Genomic DNA, 20872 nt, shown 5'->3' with positions numbered 1-20872 from the left:
CAAAACAGTTTTAAACCAGTGGCTTTGGAAAGATTCATTTCTTTCTGTTGTTCAGATGATTACAATTTCAGTCAAACCCAGTCAAATCCTTGCAGTTGAGGGAGTATTTCAATGTTTTCCTCAGCAGCGTGAAGGTTGGCAGGCTGTTTGAAGACCTGCAGTGAAACCTCTCAGCGAGCTTTAAAAAGCTGCCAACCCACTCCTAAGAATTTTCACTGGTGATGCCCAAGTAGTGGCATAAATGCTCTTTTATAGACGTTCCTAAAATAACAATTGCAAAATAAACGTGTCAGTTTGGAGGCTTGAACATGTATTGCAATTTCAGCCCTGATTAAGTTCACCCAGTATACACTGTTTTGGCCCAAATATTAGATAAACCTCCCTTTTTTACATCAGTTGTTTTTGGAAAAAGACTTCGAGGAGACAATACACTTTTGGACTAGTCCAAAGAAAAGACCCAAATCCTTGAATCTTTTCCCAGGTTAAATTAAAACATGTAATACTGACTCGCTATAACAGACACACTATAAACAAACGTGAAGAAACCTGTCATCTTAGCGACTTCGAAGCTAAACACAACCTAAAATGCAACACTCTGAATATCCTTATTCTACTGCGGTGTGTAGATGCTGTGGTCTGAAGGCCTTTGTTGCAGTGTTGCTACCCTTCTCACATCTGCTGGCAGTGATCCACCTGCTGTGAAATCCTGGACACACACACGCTTCCACAGATTTCCATTTCCCAGGTTTAGCGACACCTATTTCCGGACAACGTCACCAACATATGCTTCGCTTCCAGCTAACGTGTTATAAACAAGGACACCGTGGCGTACAGTTACATAAAAGGACATTCTGTGTGAGGGGAAACACAAGTCATGCTGACAACAGGTACATAATGCCACTGGATGATTTTATAAAGAAGCATTTTCTACTTCGCATTTTAGCCTGTTGAAACATAACATGCTTAGATAGCTGAACAAATCAAGGTTTCTCATTTAGTGCATACCTGCGTTTCTTTAAAGGGGACCTATCATGCTATATTGGAAACATATATTGTAGGGCCATACCTATACAAAACATGTCTGTGAAGGTTTTTGCTTAAAATACCAAACAGCTCACCCATTGTAGCCCAAACCCCTCTTTTGAAGCCCTGTTAGAGAAATGCGGGTTTTGGGTCCTTAGCTTTAAAAAAAAAAAAAAAAAAAAGAGGAGGCGGAGCTAATGCCTGATCAGAATTCTACCGGAGATAAAGTTAAATTCTGCTGTGATAAAACGCCATCCTGTTCTAAACCACATCAAGGATTATTTCTGAAACAGTATGGAGCTCAAATACTTTTTCTCTTGCGGGTTTATCAAAAGGTGAGTTGCTTTTTTTATTTCCTGCTTTTCAAACACATGTGCTCTACAGTACAGGTTAGCTCTGAGTGTTAGCGAGGCTTGCTAATGTAAACAAAGACGAGATTACGTCCAAAACACTTAAGGCATTGTTTCTTATAGCAACTTTCTGTGGGTCCGCCAACGATTTGACGTCATATCGGCAGCAAATCTGTATCCGCTCGTTGTACCGGGGACACATTTATGTATAAAATACATCAAAAAGTGCATTTTGTATGATAGGTTCCCTTTTAAGTTTCTCCCATCATCGCTACTTCCTGTTTGTTGCTAATATATATCTGTATGGCAAATAATGTGTACACACTTCTGTAATCCCCTGCAGCTCAGGTTACATTCTTTGTCCTGCCGATGATAACACAAGCTCGTAATGCACTTAGCACACATTGACCTTGACACGGTCCCTGTCAGGGTTACGACCAATCATTTATTGACATTTCTTCAATTATTTGTTGGTTGTTGCCTAGAGGTTGTTGTCGAAGTACTGTAGTTATTTTACATTACAATGCATGGTTCTTATTTATGGTGACAATCTGTCAAGCTAAGTAATAACATAACACAGCGTGTGTTTTGTAAGGTTTTTTTTCAACCAATTTGTCCCATTTGTTGGTCATTTCATTGTATATATTACCCAGCATGCATCTTTAAATAATCATAATCAGCAACAGAATACTTTTTAGAATGAAATTAAATAAAGGTAAAGTAGCATGTCCAAATAAATGATGTGAGCCTTTTTCCCCTGCTTCCAGTGTTCATGCTAAGCTAAGCTAATGTTCTCCTAGATTTAGTTTGCAGATATTAAAGTGGTAATAATCAACTCATATCAGAAGCAAAATGTCCTATAATTTAGAATTGTATACCAGCCATGTCACAAAGGTAAGGCTAAAGAAACAGAATGGGGTGAAAAAAGGATTATATTGGCAGTTGCTCCCTGACTCGCACTGTCACTCTGATAATCTCTACCCATTATGATGGCTATATTGAGGCAGGCTTTGATTGGTCGATAACCAGGAAGCCAATTTGATAGCCGGTCAGATAGAGGTTTCCTTTTCAGTTCCAGTTGTGCTGGGATGGCATTGTCTCTCCGCTCTGGAGCTAAACTGGATTAGGCGGCTGTTCTTCTCATTAATCTGTAATCACTTTAACGAAGGGTCAATCATATTGTGTGTGTGTGCGCTTGTGTTGTGTGTTACAACAAAGAGAGTATTCCCCCTATATGTAAAGTCTTTATTTTAATGTTAAACTCACATTCTTAATGCTAATGATGCATTCACAGAGAATAGCCTTTTATGGAAAATTTGTCCACTTTCCCTCAGCACCAGCACTTTTTTATCTCGTGTCACACACACACACACACACACACACACACACACACACACACACACACACACACACACCGCAGGTCACATGCTCAGCCTGGCAAGCATAGACGAAGGTGGGAGAGGCCATACGACAGCCCCGTGCTCTGGATAACAAAGTGCACACCAGCAGAAACACGATTAGCGAACTTGCCAACAACTTTGACTTATGCTCAGGGTCTCCTTTTTCATTTGGCAATGCAACACGTGACACCCCCCGATTTGTCACGCATGTTTTTTGTTTTTGTGGTAAACATATAAGATGCACTTTGATGGGGTTGGGTTTGCTAAATGTGTGTTTGAGTGTAGATGTGTGTACATGTAAAGGTTCATTCTGCCCTCCTTAGGAAGTAGCGGGCCTCAGCATGTCCTTGCCTGTGGCGGTGGGAAGTAGAGCGAGACGGAAAGAGATTGAACGAGGGAGAGAGAGGGAGAGGGGAAGGGAGGGTTGCACCGAAGCAGAGGAATAGAGAGGGGCAGACGATAAAAAGCAGGAAAAAAAAGTGAGATAAATACCAAAAGGTCACTTGTTGGTTTTTTTATATATACAAGACACCTCTACAGGCTGTGTGCACATGCAAAACAAGTGTTTGCATGTGTGTGTACTTGTCTTACTTTCACTGCGGAGAGTTTAAACACAAACCGACACATCATACAGATCCAGACATGATTCTCAGGAAATTATCGGGACTGGCAGAGACAATAAGATAGGACGCAACTTTTTAACTATAAGCGTACAGACTTAGTTTTTGGTTACTGTCAGGCCGTGTCATAGAAAAAATACACATTCTTGTCCCTGATGTTCTGTGACGAGAAATGCAAAGCCTGAATGGTAATGAGACCAATATGATAACTCTCTGTAGTTTTAAAGTTAACACTAAAAACTGCTGTTTCTGGTGACCAGAAGGAAACTATTTCAAGTGCTTAGAAGAAGATCTACCAACCAAATGTTCTAAATAAATGTATTTTTCTAAGTAAGACAGGTTGCAGAAGTGTTTTTGAACTCCTGATGTGCAGTATTTTTGAAATCTTATAATACTACAACACCCACACACATGCATCTCCTTTCCCAGTAAGGGGTCAATTCAGTTTAATACAATGTCTTCCGAAGGGACAAAACAAGTTTGTATGTGAGTTTACACAACCATGTAAAACTTTTATGCCTGTCTGTTTACACTTCCCAGAGGCAGCGCTGTGAAAAGAAAATGCAGGAGCTAGAGTTTTCAATTCGTCATGCAGTCACATCTCAGAGTCTGTCTATTGAGACGGCTTCTATTCATTCCTATCCATTGTGTCCTTCACTGTATATTCAGGGAGCAACAATATAAGATAGCGATGCATTCTCATCACCTTCCCCTGCTTCTCCTCTCACCTTGAACCTCTCATCAAACACAAGTGCTTTGTTGTGTCCTGTCACATTAAGTGCATTTTCTCAACGCGTTGCAACAAACCCTTCACATGCTGGTGTCGCTGTGTAAATGTGTCATTGTATGTTCATGGAGCAACATCTCTGTCATCTTCAAACCTCCATTCAAAGGATCATTGTGTGTGTGTGTGTGTGTGTGTGTGTGTGTGTGTGTGTGTGTGTGTGTGTGTGTGTGTGTGTGTGTGTGTGTGTGTGTGTGTGTGTGTGTGTGTGTGTGTGTGTGTGTGTGTGTGTGTGTGTGTGTGTGTGTGTGTGTGTGTGTGTGTGTGTGTGTGTGTGTGTGTGTGTGTGTGTGTGTGTGTGTGTGTGTGTGTGTGTGTGTGTGTGTGTGTGTGTGTGTGTGTGTGTGTGTGTGTGTGTGTGTGTGTGTGTGCGTGCACAAGACAGTGTGTGCTCGCTACATGCTACCTTACATGGTGTGATATTCATGGCAGCGGTTTCTTGCCTCACCTTACACTCCAGTTAGAGATGTGTTTGTTTGACTCGTTTTATGCTGCTTTTAAGTATCATTTTCACTACATTATTTGCTGCCCTTGAATCTGGCCTGTCTTCCATTCACATTTAATCGAATGTATATTTCCACCTTGAAATAGCACTCTACGCTTCACAGAGCGCACATCGACTTTCCTCACCTAGCGACATGCATCAAATAATGCTTCGCTGTGTGTACGTGCGCGTGTGTGTGTTTTGACAGTGGGTTCTTGCTTCAGGCTAAGTGTCGCTCATGTCGCTCTGCACAGAGGCAAAGCGTAGAACGACTATATAGAGGAGGGGAAAAGAGGAGAGAAGGATCAGGCGTCTTCAGGGCTCCACGGAAGAGAAAATGATGAAGCGAGGCTGACGTGCGCCTGGTTCCACGTCTCGGAAATGTCGCTCACATCTCCGATTTTGTTAGTAATTACAAAAAGGTCTGTCGTTGCTCACATAAATCACTGTTTTACTTTGGCAGTTTGAACTTTAGCAGGGCTAATGTGTCATTGTGTCATCTATATTTTGCTTAATAAAATTCAAATAATCTACTAAAATGTCGCATTTTCTCAGAGCTTAACGTTGCAGAACGATGAAGGTGAAACAAGCCCCTTCAAACAATATTAAATGCAGACTCGATGATGTCAGTTTGTAGAAATGTTTGTAGAAAAAACAATATGGCGGTTAGGTCTGAATGCCAAGCTAAAGCAAAGCAGAGAAAAACCTTGTGTTCAATGAATGAGCCATGAAGCAAGAGAAGCGGAGGGTGACGGCGAGATAAGGTGGAGGAGAACGAGCCGAGGAGGGCCACATTGTGAGGAGTCAAGGTGGCGGGGGCCGAGGGTGAGATGAGAGCATGGAGAGAAGAAAAAAAAAAAGGGATTTGGCTGCAAGGGAGAGAAAATAGGTGAGAAGAAAGAGGGATGAGGAGAGGGGGAAAGAAGGGAGGCTTTATCGGGAAAGGAGGACATCATCAAAGCCGGGGTGATTTAGTGGAGGAGCAGCCAGGGCACGAGGAGGAGATATGAGCTGATGGAGGAATTAGACTACATTGTTCGATTACTACCTCCTCCTCCTCCTCCTCCTCCTCAGCCACAGTTGTGACAGATCTGAAGTGCAGTCTCACCTCCACCGTGTCTCTGCAGCAGTCACCAAGGTGCCGTAACGGCCGCTCTGTTGGTGCAGATTCCCGCGCTGCCATTGCTTCGGTACCCACATGATGGCTCAATTTCAGTCCTGCTACATTTTTTATCCAAAACGATAAAATGTTACATGAAAGGGAAATTTGTTGGTGTTTTGAAATGGAAAGCACCTTGTAATGTGCTTTCAGGTGCTTTTGGCTGTGACACCCACGATGGAAGCTGTTTGGAACTTCCTGCTTTTTCAATGTTGTGCCTTAAGGCCCTGACACACCAATGTGACACCAAAGAACACGTCCCGACGGACCCGACTGTTGCGTGCGTGAGTGGCAATAACTCTCCTTACCAGCAGGCGGCGGTAGTTTGTATTCGTCATTCAGGCAACCGGAAGACAGACTGTGTGATACAAATAGCATGCGTTCCATTTTCACTCTCGTCCATCACAGACTGTTTCACATAACGACTTATCGAAAACATGTTTAGTGCGGTACTGGAAAATGAAAAATAATAGCCGTCTTCTTCGCTTCCGTTTCGCTTCTCATGCACCGATTCACTAAGCTGAACAGCCAATCAGTGATTTCCTTTGCCGACAGCCTCCGGCACGGCCGAAAAGACACGACGGTGCAGGACACACCAATCTATCGACGGCCGAAATCGGCTCGGTGTGTCCGGGCCTTTAGAAGCACTGTGAGGATGACAATTACACATTTTTGGAAGTTTTGTAACTGGCCTGCACCTAAAGTAGGATAGCAATGTATTGTAATATTGAACATTGTGATGTTTGTGCGCACTCTTCTCAGAAACCACAACACCTCTTGAAGGCACCATAAGATCTGTGTCGTCCCGGTTCTCTCTCTTCTGTTTCACAGATTGAATCGAGGCCATGGGCTGCTATTTGTCACAATCGCTGACAAAAACACTTTCTGCTTGTGTATTTCTGCGAGCCATTTGTTCAAAGCCTTACGTAACAGACCGAGAAGAGTATTTCTGTACACCGAGTTAGTAGTGGAGATTGGATGTGATCAGAGCGCCCTGTGTTTTAATTGTATTCCTTCCAGTGCAAATGTAGAGCATGTCTACACGTTATTGTGCAGATGGCAACACTTGGCATCTGGGAAACACAAATGCACATATTTAATGTATTCAGCTTCATGAGTGACTTCTCCTCACGTCTGTTATAGTCACACACTATCACATGTTTATTTTCACTTTCTCTAACTTGTGTTTAGTGCTCTCCATCTTTATTTCATTGCTTCCAGGAAATCTGGTTTTGAGCTTTCACTTCTTATCTTCTTCCAATTTGTATCCTCTCTGTCGCTTGTTGTTAAGCGCAGAAACGCTGAAGTGTCCAAAAGCTTTTTTTTGTCAAAGTTGTGTACCTCTCTTCTCCACTACCCCTCCATCTTTTTCCAATTTCGAGTTTCTCCGGGGATTCCGTAAATCGCTAACATCTCAAACTCGCTGAAACACATTGCACACTTTACTCTCATGCCTTCCAAAAAAAGGCAGCTGCCACCCACGTACCAAAACTCATTCTAGATAGCTCAGTCTAACAACATAAAAAAAATGAAGTGCCCACCCACCTACATGCAGTCGTAGGCTCAAATAGCTCCCCCTCTGTGGGCAGAAGCACACAGCGGAGAGCGTTGCCGGGATTTGGTCCTGATGAGCACTGTGGAAATAGGTCCACACACACACACACACACACACACACACACACACACATTTGCTCCTATGGATCACTTCTGCTCTGCTTTCAGATTAAATATGAGTCACAACGCAGGAAAACACACACAGTGAGCGACACATACGCAAACTGCCTTAAAGCTGTATGGGAAAGCCACTTACTGCTCGCTCAGTGGTGCATATAGTACATAGTGTCCACACACACACACACACACACACACACACACACACACACACACACACACACACACACACACACACACACTATATGACATATTACCTGTAATCTACTTATGCCAATGTACGCTCACCCACTCTATTTCGGTGACTTTTTCTCCCACACACTCAGACTGACACATTTATACACACACACACATTGGCAGAATGATGTGCTTATTCATAAATGCAAACACACATGCATGCGTGGGAGATGATCACATCACGAGTGGACGTGGTACAGCCAGGATACTGTGTGTGTGTGTGTGTGTGTGTGTGTGTGTGTGTGTGTGTGTGTGTGTGTGTGTGTGTGTGTGTGTGTGTGTGTGTGTGTGTGTGTGTGTGTGTGTGTGTGTGTGTGTGTGTGTGTGTGTGTGTGTGTGTGTGTGTGTGTGTGTGTGTGTGTGTGTGTGTGTGTGTGTGTGTGTGTGTGTGTGTGTGTGTGTGTGTGTGTGTGTGGTTTGTTGAGCAGATTGTGGTCAGTTTTGGTCAGCTTCAAGCTTGTTCACACATTTGATAATCAAGGTCTTACAAAAATAAAAGTCAGACATATTCATGACAGATATCGCCTGAAAGGCCGTAAGCAAAGGGACCGGAAAGCATCAAGTGCAGATAGAAGTGAAGATCACATAGAGGGCGGACTGGACTGTAAAATCACGAAATAAATCCAAATCGTATGTTGGAGACTGATTGGTGGTAAGCATAGATGTAGATTGAACTGGATATTAAGAAAGGAAGGAGGAGCAATCACAAATAATTCTGCGGAGATGGAGGGGATGGAGAACTGTGGCGAAAAAAGAAAGCCTTGAATGAAAGAAGATGGTGGGCAGAACATGATGGTGCTGCTTTTAGTGTGCGGACAGCCTGTGATACTGGGAGAGATGACACACAGAGAAAGTGACACATATTGGGTCCTGATGCCTTGTGTCAGTGTGAATGTGACCCTTTTGTTAGAGCCTGCCATCCTCCGATGCAGGTGACACACATTTGATAATAGGTCTTTTTTAGACATTTACCAAAACACACACAGTCACAGACTCAGGCCAGGAACATTATTAATAGATTCAGTTCGCTGTCGAACTCACGCACTGTGGAGAAGGAAAATGTAACAGAGGAGGAACAAAGACTGTCAGGGTTGATGCTCGGCTTCATTTCACGTCTACTCTTCCTGAACAGAATATTCCGGAGTAAAAACAGACGTCTCTTTTTATCACCGGGCCTCTGTAGCCACACTGTCCCACAGATCATTTCATTATAGCTTCTAACTTACAAAGCACTTCTCTGAGATTGCCATGAAAGCCCCTATGTACCCAAACCGAAACAACAGAAGCAGACGTGGACAGAAAGATTAGGAAGAGAAACGTCTCGCAGAGCCATTAGCTGATGAGAGGTAGTTTTAACATCGCCCTCTGCTCTTATTATTATTATTTATTCATGCTCACCTTGTGTTTGGGATATATTATTCTCATGCCTTTTATTTGCAGATGTGAAAAGAGAACGAGAAAACATCAGAGGAACAGGACGCCAAAAGCTTATTTTAAGCAGGAGATTATTATTTGTCTGCTTTTGAGGTGTGGTTCGCTTCTAGTCCTCGAACAGCTTCTAAAAGACAGGAAAGGCTTTTGTACCTGTTCACATGGGACTGAATACGCATCTGGAATGAAAGCCAGATATTCCTGTATCTAAATAATGTTCTTGCTCGCGACTAATAGTCTCCATTATGTGAGAAAAAGATTACAAACTACTTATAAAAAAACTCAAACTAATGAGGCGGCTCAAGGCAAGATGCACCACTGGGCCAATTTAGAAGAAAGGGAAATAATTAGTGCCTGTAAATAAAAAGTTAACCCTAATTAAAACCAGTTAACTCTAAATGTTAGCTGGGATAAATATGTGAATAATTAAGGATGGTTTTCACTACATTCAATTAATTGAGCTGTTCTTTGCTGTACGTGTTTTGCTTCATTGCAATGAGGATGTGAGGAAGCAACTTAAGTGACATTTGGTGTCAAAAAATCGGCTTAAAAACTTGACATGATACGCATTGTGTTCTATACTACATGGAAGTAATGCATATAAAAGACATACTAATCTTATTTTCATACTTCGAACAAAAGCCATTATAATTGATATATAGCTACAAATCTGAAACCAACTGGCTTTAAAACCAAAGTGCAGTTTTCGATCTACTAATACTATTTATAGATCAACTCAAAAACATTCCTAGGTGTAATATAGCATCCAGCCGTTTCAATGTGATCCATCTGTAATATCAATACGGCTCCCTAAACTGGCTGCAGGGATATGAGATGGATCAATACGCAGTATATGAAAGCTGCTGGATTAGCGTCCTGCTGCTCCGAGCTGCTGATCCTCCTCCCATTTCTTCTTCTCTGTTCTCAGGCGGAGCTTACAATACGGCGTTCATGAATATTGATTGTGTGTGTGTGTGTGTGTGTGTGTGTGACAGCAGTGGACATTTTTTTTTTTTAGAAGCTGCTCAATCATTTGCCTCTGAATTACTTTACAAACTTCTAATCAATACCCTAAGGGCTCCAAAAAAAACTGCCGGATATTGGTGTTTTTTGCCAGAAACTATACGCATAAATAAAAGACTTCAAGAAAATCTTGATACAAGATCCAAATAGCTGCTTTTTCAGGGAGTCACCTGTCTTAACAAACTATCTGCTGATAAAAAAAAAAGGTGAGTAAATGAGTTTCCAATGTCAAGAATGAAGTAAAACCCCTAAAAGAGCTTGATAAGAGATACATTTTGCAGATTTGGTTTGTGGCCAGCACCACAGATTCGGTTAAGATTGAGTGTTTGATACCTCAGATTTTGTTTGCCATATCTCTTAAATGACTAAGTAAATATAAACACTGCTAAACAGGTGCAGCTGTGGCTCTTCTGGCAACCAGATTATTCATCAAATGAAACCACATCATCTCCCGCTCCGTGAGTCAGATGATGTTAAATGCGATTCCTCCCCCTCGCAGCTGATACTCGCTTTTGTGGATGTCACTTTTTTAATATTAGTCATAAGTCCGTGCCATACTAAATCTCTTTTGAGAATAAAGCACTCAACCTTCGTAGGCGTCATAGATCGCCGACGGCCTAACAGAAACAAAATGATAACAGTAAACCTTAGTCACGGTGCTAAAGTCTTGATCTCGTCCCTACATTTAAACCCTCATAACCAGTACATCAAGTTGAACTCCATACATAAACAACTACTTTAACTAAGCACTTTTTAAGGATACTTCCTTCCATTTAGCATAATATTATCATACTAAGGAAGGACAGCTTAAAAAAAAGAAAATATTCCAAGTCAGTACAGAAGAAATACAGATATCATCTTTTTTTTTTTCATTGCTTTTTCTTGTCCAAACATAACCCCGACTTTACCCATAATGCACCTCAATTTCCAAACAGTAAGGTATGGTGTGATGCGAGTAGCAAGCGAATACAAATCGGGCTACAGAGCTCCTATAAAATCACATTTTCTTTTTAAATGTATACAATTTGTTGTTACCAGCTGCAACTCAAGTAGGACATTTATTAAACTCCACACATGTCCTCCGGGAGCCACAAAGGCTTTACACAAGTATCTTACAAATGCACTTCCTGTAAATGGATTCCATGCGTAAATTCAGTGGAATTCCCCATTTTAAAAGCCGCATACACTGGCAAAGATGCACCTAAAATATATACACATCCTCTTTAAACTGTTGCCAGACACTCTGCTGTATTGCCTTTCCATTCTCATGTTACCAGAGCATTATTGTGCTGCACCACTGTGTGTGAGGAAGGAGGAAGATCAGCCTCACTGGAGTCTGGCTGCTGATGTGACCTGCATGCTAATCATGTGTAAGAGGCTGGGGGGGTGTATAGCTAATACACACACATATACCTACATTACACTTACACACTGCTCTAGCTCTCAATTTGGCCCCATCTTCCGGACATAACGTGATTTCTCTCCTCGATGATTGATGCCTTATTATCTCTCCGACTCGCTGTAAGCCCCGCCCCGTCCAGAAGCCCATTGGCTGCCCCAGCTGTCAGAGCGTCATGGATGAGAAGCAGAGCAGACTGCAGAGCTTTATGACTCACTCTGCTGCTGCCCCTATAGAGAGAGAGGGAGGGGGGCTTCAGCTTCAATAAAGGCTCCCTCAGGTAAACTCCATCTCGTGGTTTTGGGACATTTTGAGTAAATGTGACCTTGAAGAGCCTCAATGATGATGTGGAGTTTTACTCTTTTTTTATTCTCTTATGCTGCATTGTGTAATGTTGGTACGATGGATAAGGAAGGAAAATAGGTATTGCGCAAAAGTGTCCTTCATCACTCAACAAGTTATTGGGTTATTGTACAAAATGTCAGCTTTGTACAACCCAATATATTTGACACTTAGTCAGACCAAACAGACCATTTGAATAGGCCGTCTTTGGCTCTGAAATGTAGGGCATTTCAAAAATATATTTTCTAATATAATGAATAAAGAAGTTCATATTTAATATAACAAATAACTGTGAAAATGATCCTTAGCAGCTGCCTTGTTATGGCTTTTAACAACTCATTGAATCCAGCAGCAACTATTGCTTCAGCCAACACTGTAGTCAAATTCCTCTACATTTTCTCCTACGTAAGCTAGCAGAAGTATTTAAATCAACCATTTTCAAAAACACTGTATCCTGAATGTTGCCACTCATCCTCTCTTTTAAGAATCCAGATAGAGATGTGTTTTCATTTCACTTCTACTGTTTGCATCTCAATTTAAAAGCAAGAGGAGGAGGAATAAACAGCTTCCTCTCTGCCAAACTGTTGACATCTTTACAGGCTGTATCCACTCAGCCGAGAGCTATTTTAAGACTCTTGTTAGTGAGGAACCAAGTGCTTTTTATTTTTGCCGCCTGTGAGGGGGAACACTAACAGATATTGTTGATTCAGTCTTTCATTCTTGCCCGTATCGGTCTTTGAATAGCGTTTCCATCCGCAAGTTTATTTGTATGAGCATATTTGTCTTTCGTTTCTCCGTTTGAACATTAGTGTGTGTGTGTGTGTGGAGACTGCCAATAAGCTTAATCAGGACCTCGGGATCAAAAAGCCCCCATGTGATATTTAAAGCCTGTAAATACACACACACACACACACACACACACACACACACACACACACACACACACACACACACACACACACACACACACACACACACACACACACACACACACATTCTAAGATCAAAGTCTAAATTAAATTGTGAGTGTCAGTATTGAATCAACTTGTTTTCTGGGTTTGAACACTTAAAAACCTTGTTCAGTCAAGTCATTGGGTTATTTTTACCCTTTTTTTAAGTGTGTGTGTGTGTGTGTGTGTGTGTGTGTGTGTGTGTGTGTGTGTGTGTGTGTGTGTGTGTGTGTGTGTGTGTGTGTGTGTGTGTGTGTGTGTGTGTGTGTGTGTGTGTGTGTGTGTGTGTGTGTGTGTGTGTGTGTGTGTGTGTGTGTGTGTGTGTGTGTGTGTGTGTGTGTGTGTGTGTGTGTGTGTGTGTGTGTGTGTGTGTGTGTGTGTGTGAGATCTAAGGCTGTAGCATGTTGCAAGGCTGAGTCAGTGTCACATTTTCCGGTTGCATTGTCTTTACAATATAAATACATTTAGGAAACTTGACCATATTGCATTTATAAGATGGTAAATGTCAGAGTTTCCTGGCAGCCGATGGTTAAGCCACATTGGATTCTGGAGTCCTTTGTTGTGTTCTCAATCCCCATGTTTCCTTTCTTTACTGTCAATAAAGGCTTACGTTAAATGTGACATTGTCAGTCCTTTAGTTTAACTGTTCCTTCTGCGTCATGGGCAAGGCTTTCAGAATAAAGGAAAGCATGAGTGACAGCTCTGCTTTCCACCAACTAAAACGTTTTTTTCTATTTTTTAGCTTTAGTTTGAGCTATCCAAAATGACTGATCCTCTACACAAATTGTCATTAAAAGTCATTCTGTATGTTTTTATTTAGCATGATATAGTACATAAAAGTGGCACACATGTTTAAGTATCATGTACATCAGGGGTGCCCAAGCTTTTTCAGCTTGGGAGCTACTTTTAAAATGACCAAGCCCAAAAGATCTACCTACAGGGCCGCCCTTGCCCAATCTGTGTTGCGAGCGTGGGGAGGGGGGGGGTGATTATGGACTAAGCGGCGGATAAACTGTGGCGCGCTTACACTAATTGCGCAGCATAAGCGTATAATAGTGCGCCGCATTTGCGCTTCAGATGAGGAGGTGAGGCCCCCTCATCACGGCATGAACCCGTATGGCACAATACAACTCAGACTGGCTTACCTGTACGTCAATCAAGTGGCAAATGCCATAGTAAGGATGGATGAAAAAAAGAAAATGGCAATGCCATGCGATCTACCCACACTACCTTTGCGATCGACCGGTCGATGTATTGGGCACCCCTGATGTACATGCTTTTCTGCAGAAAACTGTGTATGCATGCTATTTTAAGACGTGGGATATTTTCGATTTTGTATTCATCATGATTATCTCATATAACCTGTTTCAAATATTGTACCTTTTTTTGTACCAACAGCTAAGACCTCAAGTCTCTGTTGCCTTCAGTATTTGAAACATTCTCCTGATTTTGGGGTTTTTACTGTTCTGAATTTCCATTTGATTTAGCATTGGCCTGAAATCAGTATGGATTCACGATATCGTGTCAGTCACCTGATAGATAGTGGGTCTCACGGTGTGTGTTGCTCGGTTTCCAACACGGTGTTTGTTTGTCCCAAGTGTGTGTCGGGCACGGACTAATCCCTGTAATGGAATGATAATGAGTTTGGAGGAGAGGTGCAGGAGAGGTGCAGGAGCTAATAACGAAGGAGGGTAGGACTCTTACTCTTTCTGTCAGCGATAGAACCGCCGCTGCCATTGATCACAATTACCAAAGGGAGGAGGAGAGACGCCATATTATTTAAGCAAGGAGATGAAGCAGGAGGACCTGAGATACCGTTAAGAGTTCAGATTGTCCAGGGTGAAAAAGCTGAGGAAGGGAAATAAATAAGAGGCGTCAAGGTCGTGGGAGGACAGTTTTCCCTTTGTGCTTAGCATGTTGTTTTGCTGCTACGACCCATCAAGGTCACGGCTCCCATGACGGACTGTTGTCAAGGGAACCATAGGCACCTTCCTCCTTAAAGCCACAGGCAGTTTCATATTTAGACATTCACTTCCATCCAGTGGTTAATTTGAGCCGGATCCTGCCGGAACAGGATCCGGCACCTCTTCATTTTGGCCACCCTGTGTTCCGGCACCTATTTGGGCAGATCCGGTACCTCTCACAAAAAATAAAAATAAAAAATGGTTAAAATGAAATAAAATATGCAGATATTAATTTACAGAAAAAATCCCAAGAATTTTATGTCGTTTATTAAGATTAAGATTTGAAAGAGTCGGAGATCTGTGTTGACGCACTGAAAAGCTGGACCAACGGACAAACGTCTTTCACTTTTGAAATTCGCCACATGAGGAGCACGTCGCAGAGAGGAAGAAACGGTGATTCAATGCAAGCATGTCAAAAAGACAGTTACATTTACTGTCTTTCTTCAAAAAGAAGGAAGAGGTAATAGACACTTCAAAACGAGTCAGAAAAGCCTCCACAAGCCAGTAGGGCCTGGCTCATTTCGTGGCATCTGCGGGCAGTGGCAAGTACTTCCGGCATCTGCCACAGAGGCCGCTACTCCGTGGTATCTGTGGCAAGTATATGCCACAGATGTGGTATCTGTGGCAAGTATATGCCACAGCCACAACTTGCCGTGGCAAGTAAATGCCACAACCATGCCACAACTTGCCGTGGCAAGTATATGCCACAACTTATATATGCCACAACTTGCCGTGACAAGTATATGCCACAACTTGCCGTGGCAAGTAAATGCCACAAGTTAAGAGTTAAGAGAAGGTTTACGGTAGCTGCCACCCGCCTTCCGTGGCAAATGCTAATATTTAAACCCGTATTTATCGCGTAAAATGTCGCTGTTTTGGCATGACTTTATCGGACTGATCTGTACACAAGACTGATGATCTGTTACTGATGGTCCGATCATATTTTTCAAAAAGATTAAACATATGTTCAGATTTTACTTGGAGAATGTGGTTTGTTAAAATAAATAAACGTGCTATTTTTATGATGATACTCAAGATATATTATTAGTAAGTTGACATAAAGATCTAACATTGTTGACCAGAGGTGGGAAATAGGCTAACTTGTATACTCAAATACTGTACTTGTGATTTAGAAATAGCCTAGTTGTACTTTAGTTGAGTATGTAAATGGTATGTTACGTAGTAGGCTACTTACCCCACTACAATTCAGAGGTAAATTGTGTAATTGTAGCCTACTCCCCTACATTTATTTAATACGCTACCTTTAGTTACTTACTACAGATTCTGATTAATGATGATACATATAATCAAGTCTTAAATCAGACTTTATAGTTACTCCTGGAGTAAATTCACAAGATACCCTACTACAGTATACAAAGTCATTAAAACTAGCTGCACCTTTACCAGCTTTGAGAACACTTTCATGATCAATCATTATAATGAAAACATGTAATATGCACTTTAAGTATATTGTTATGCTAATCATTTTGCGCTTTTACTTGAGTAACATTTTAATGCATGACTTTTACTTGTAACAGAGTATTCCAACATTTAGGTTGGCTACTTCTACTTTTACTTCACACTAGAACCGCCAGGGGTCGCTGTATAGCCTACCTAAAACCACCAACGTGTCAAATGAACGAATGCATTGATTTTCAAGGTACAATGTTATTTTATTTATCATACTAGAACACAATGAGTGTTGCCACTACATCGCCGTGGCATGTGCCTTGGCATTTGTGGCATCTCCCACAGAGGCCACTACTCTGTGGCATCTGTGGCAAGTATATGCCACAGATGCCACAACTTGCCGTGGCAAGTAGGCTATATGCCACAACTTGCCGTGGCAAGTATATGCCACAACTTGCCGTGGCAAGTAAATGCCACAGATGCCACAACTTGCCGTGGCAAGCATATGCCACAACTTGCCGTGGCAAGCATATGCCACAACTTGCCGTGGCAAGCATATGCCACAACTTGCCGTGGCAAGTATATGCCACAACTTGCCGTGGCAAGTAAATGCCACAGATGCCACAACTTGCCGTGGCAAGCGTATGCCACAACTTGCCGTGGCAAGCATATGCCACAACTTGCCGTGGCAAGTATATGCCACAACTTGCCGGGGCAAGTAAATGCCACAGATGCCACAACTTGCCGTGGCAAGCATATGCCACAACTTGCCGTGGCATTTGCGCATGCTGAACGGGAGTTGCCACAAGATGCCAGAGTTAAGAGAAGTTTTACGGTAGCTGCCACTCGCCTTCCGTGGCAAATGCTGATATTTAAACTCGTATTTATCGTGTAAAATGTCGCTGTTTAGGCATGACTTTATCGGACTGATCTGTACACAGGACTGATGTGCGATCTCTATTTTTCAAAAAGATAATAAATTATCATTTATATTCAATTTTACTTGGAATAGCCTACGTGGTTTGCTACGATAACCAGGTGTATTGTTACTAGTAAAGACAAATAATTAAAAATAAATATCTGTATTGACACAGCAACGTGTACAATGGTGTTATTAGACTTGGCTACAGACTTAGGGCAGCTGTAACTGATTGCAGTTGCCACTGCTAGTGAGATGCTAAGATTTATATTTTACAAATGAGGCAAAGGACAGTTATATTTGATTGTCCACATGTATAAATGTGTTATTTTAAATCCAGGCATATGTACTTAATTTGTATTATTTTCGTTGTTAATAAACAGATTAATGTCATTGTATCTGTTTTGTTGTTTAATATTTTAATTCTGGTTGAACATTTTAACATTTTATTTAACAGAGTATCTAAAGAATAAACAATATAGCCTACTGAATATGTAAGAATACACTACAATAAACCATCTTACTAAAACCAATAGAAACATATATTTGTCTTTCTTAACCCTTTCATCCATGAATTATGAAAGCCTCACTCAGGATTTTTTTACCAAGTGTTTTTATTGCTCTTGGGGCATGAAAAACAAGATTTTAACTTTAGTTTATTTTTATCTATTTTTTTCAAATTTAGAACATTTAAAAATACATTTAAAAAAATAATTTTAAGGATGATGTTTTCCTTATTAATAAGTCACAAATCACAAACTCAGTAAATGAACACTGACATAACAAAAACAGAGAAAATGACCACTAGTTGTTATAAAGTAATACAGTAACAATAGGAAATTACAGTCTTTTCAAGTGAATGTATATATTTATATATAAAACAAACAATAGAAGCACACTTACTGTCAAGTAGCCTATACCAACATTAACATAAGATAATCCTTATGTGTATTATGTATGATGGAAATCCATCAAGGGTGAAAGGTTCAGTTTAAACCAGTACATGGTGTGCACAGCTATTATTTATGGCAATGAAAATCGTATTGGTCCCGCCATGCGTTTTAGAAGGGGGATGATTTTAACCGTTTTTATTTCAGGGGGGATGCCATCCCCCCTCAACTCGAGTACCGAGTATTATCATAAAAATAGCACGTTTTATTTATTTTAACAAACCACGTTCTCCAAGTAAAATCTATAGAACATATGTTTAATCTTTTTGAAAAATATGATCGGACCATCAGTAACAGATCATCAGTCTTGTGTACAGATCAGTCCGATAAAGTCATGCTAAAACAGCGACATTTTACGCGATAAATACGGGTTTAAATATCAGCATTTGCCATGGAAGGCGAGTGGCAGCTACCGTAAACCTTCTCTTAACTCTTAACTTGTGGCATTTACTTGCCACGGCAAGTTGTGGCATATAGCCTATTTGCCACGGCAAGTTGTGGCATATATAAGTTGTGGCATTTACTTGCCACGGCAAGTTGTGGCTGTGGCATATACTTGCCACAGATACCACATCTGTGGCATATACTTGCCACAGATACCACATCTGTGGCATACTTGCCACAGATACCACGGAGTAGCGGCCTCTGTGGCAGATGCCGGAAGTACTTGCCACTGCCCGCAGATGCCACGAAATGCGCTTGCTGTCTCTCCCACAAGCAGCGACGAGGGCAGCTGCAGCGGTCATGTTGATGGTCAAAACCAGGAGGAGGTTAGCGCCGCAACAGCTAGCCAGCTAGCTAACCGACAGCTAGCCAAGCCCGGGCAGCGGGTCAGGTTCACCGCCAGCCGGAACAGGAGCCATCTACCGTCAGCCAGGTGGACCACCAACAGCAACGGGTGGGTACCCTGGCATCAACTAGCCCGGTACAACAGCCGGAGCAAGAGGCGAGCGGAACCGCGACATCAGCTGGCTTACAGCAGGAAGATTCAGTAGGAGAGGAGAGCGCATTGAGCGTAGAAGAGTATGGGACGTCCAGCGACAGGTCAGTTTTTTCTAACTGTGGCCAAGAACTTGGAGGACCGTATGTTATCTCAAGGAGGCCGGATGCCAGATAAAACTGGATATAACAAGTTCATTGAGGAGTTGAAGGTGCTTTACGCACAATACTGGCCCGAGGACGCAGGTGCGCTGTATGGAGAGACTGAGGTCGAGTCACTGTCAGCGCTTCAACATTGCCAACCCGCGCGCAGTCATACGGGCCTACAGAACGTACAGAGACTCAGATGGTAAAGACACCCCCGATGAGCTGATGGAGTTACTTGTTGCTGTCAACAGCATTCCCATTGCAAGTGCTGAATGTGAGCGCGGATTTTCTCAAATGAACTTGATTTGCACTCCCAACCGTAGCTCTTTGCTCACATCCACCATGTCATCTTTACTCTTCCTAAATCTTGTTGGACCCCCCCTGGCTAAATTCAATCCAGTCCCGTACGTGAGGTCCTGGGTGGCCAAAGGACACAGAACTGCCACAGACACGCGCAGTAAAAGCAGAAAAAAAGAGATAGAGGACAATCCGGACATGCTCGTGATGTGGGGTGTTTTAAACAACTAAATATGGTGAGCAAACATACTGTCTATTAATAGGCCGCCGTGCCAATCTTTGAATAGGCCTAATAAATATTTTTTTTACACGTTAAACCTGTTGAGAAATTAATTGCTGGCTGTATACTGAAGTCCCACCTGTGGTGATGTGGGCATTTGCCTATGTTGTGCGTACTAGCCTAAAAAATTATAAATTATCGTCATAACATTTATACCATGGATACTATTTGAAATTGAGGCTTGTAAGTCCCACAGCGTTGCAAGTGGACATTTTCATGTTGTTTTCAGCACCTTTTCTGTATACGTTCCGGGACCTGTACGCGTCTCGTCATCCCTGAGCTGTCATATGTACTTTGCGTTCCGGCACCTTATGATTTACAAATTAAGCACTGCTTCCATCCCATCCATATTCATTTCCATCACAAGCGGAATGGAAATCATTGCTCTTTTGGCGAGCTGTGGTTTCAACTAATCTGGTGCTGAATGATGAATCAATCAGTGGATTAGTTGCTTGGCAGGAAATTCATTGATAACATTTTCATTATCTCTGAATCATTTGAGTCATTCGTCAAGCAAGACATGCCAAACATTTGCCTTTTCCCCACATTTTTCACTTGTTTTTTTTAGATATTTAATACATTTTTCTGAAGTCTTTCTTCTTTTTACAACAACTTAAGATCCCACAAGTCCTTCATTCAAAAGTAAAAAACTATTCACATTCCTTGTCATATTCAATCTTTTGGGTTTCAGACAGTAGTCATTTAAAGAAGTCACCTTGAGCGATTTATTTGACATTTTACAGACGAAAGAGTATTCAATACATTGGAGAAAAAAAAACACAACATGATATATGTATGTGTGTATATATATATATATATATATATATATAAATAATAGGGCTGTCCCGAATACAATTTTTCGGGGCTCCAGATATTCGGTAGTAATCAGCAGCGAACCGCTTCAACACGTGTATTTCGGTTTATTCACGGCATTCATTTTGTTATTCTACAGTATTGTTGTTTTATAGTTATTTGTTAATGTAACCCAATTTGTGTTCTTTGAAATTAAAAAGGATATTGCATTGTGTTTTTTACTTTCGTTGCAGTTGTATACGTCTTAAGTGTAATTTGGCTTGGCTTCCTATTTATGGAC

At 41.6% G+C, this 20872-nt stretch overlaps 1 protein-coding gene across 2 annotated transcripts in view; it reads left to right on the top strand.

The window, feature by feature from the left end:
• Nucleotides 1–20872, top strand: part of pacs1 (phosphofurin acidic cluster sorting protein 1) — a 49619-nt gene that overhangs the window by 5701 nt on the left and 23046 nt on the right. The gene's annotated exons all lie outside the window — the stretch shown is intronic.

This window comes from Notothenia rossii (genome assembly GCF_949606895.1).
Source record: "Notothenia rossii genome assembly, chromosome: 3".
NCBI lineage: Eukaryota > Metazoa > Chordata > Actinopteri > Perciformes > Nototheniidae > Notothenia > Notothenia rossii.
This window is presented reverse-complemented; position numbering and strand designations above follow the sequence as displayed.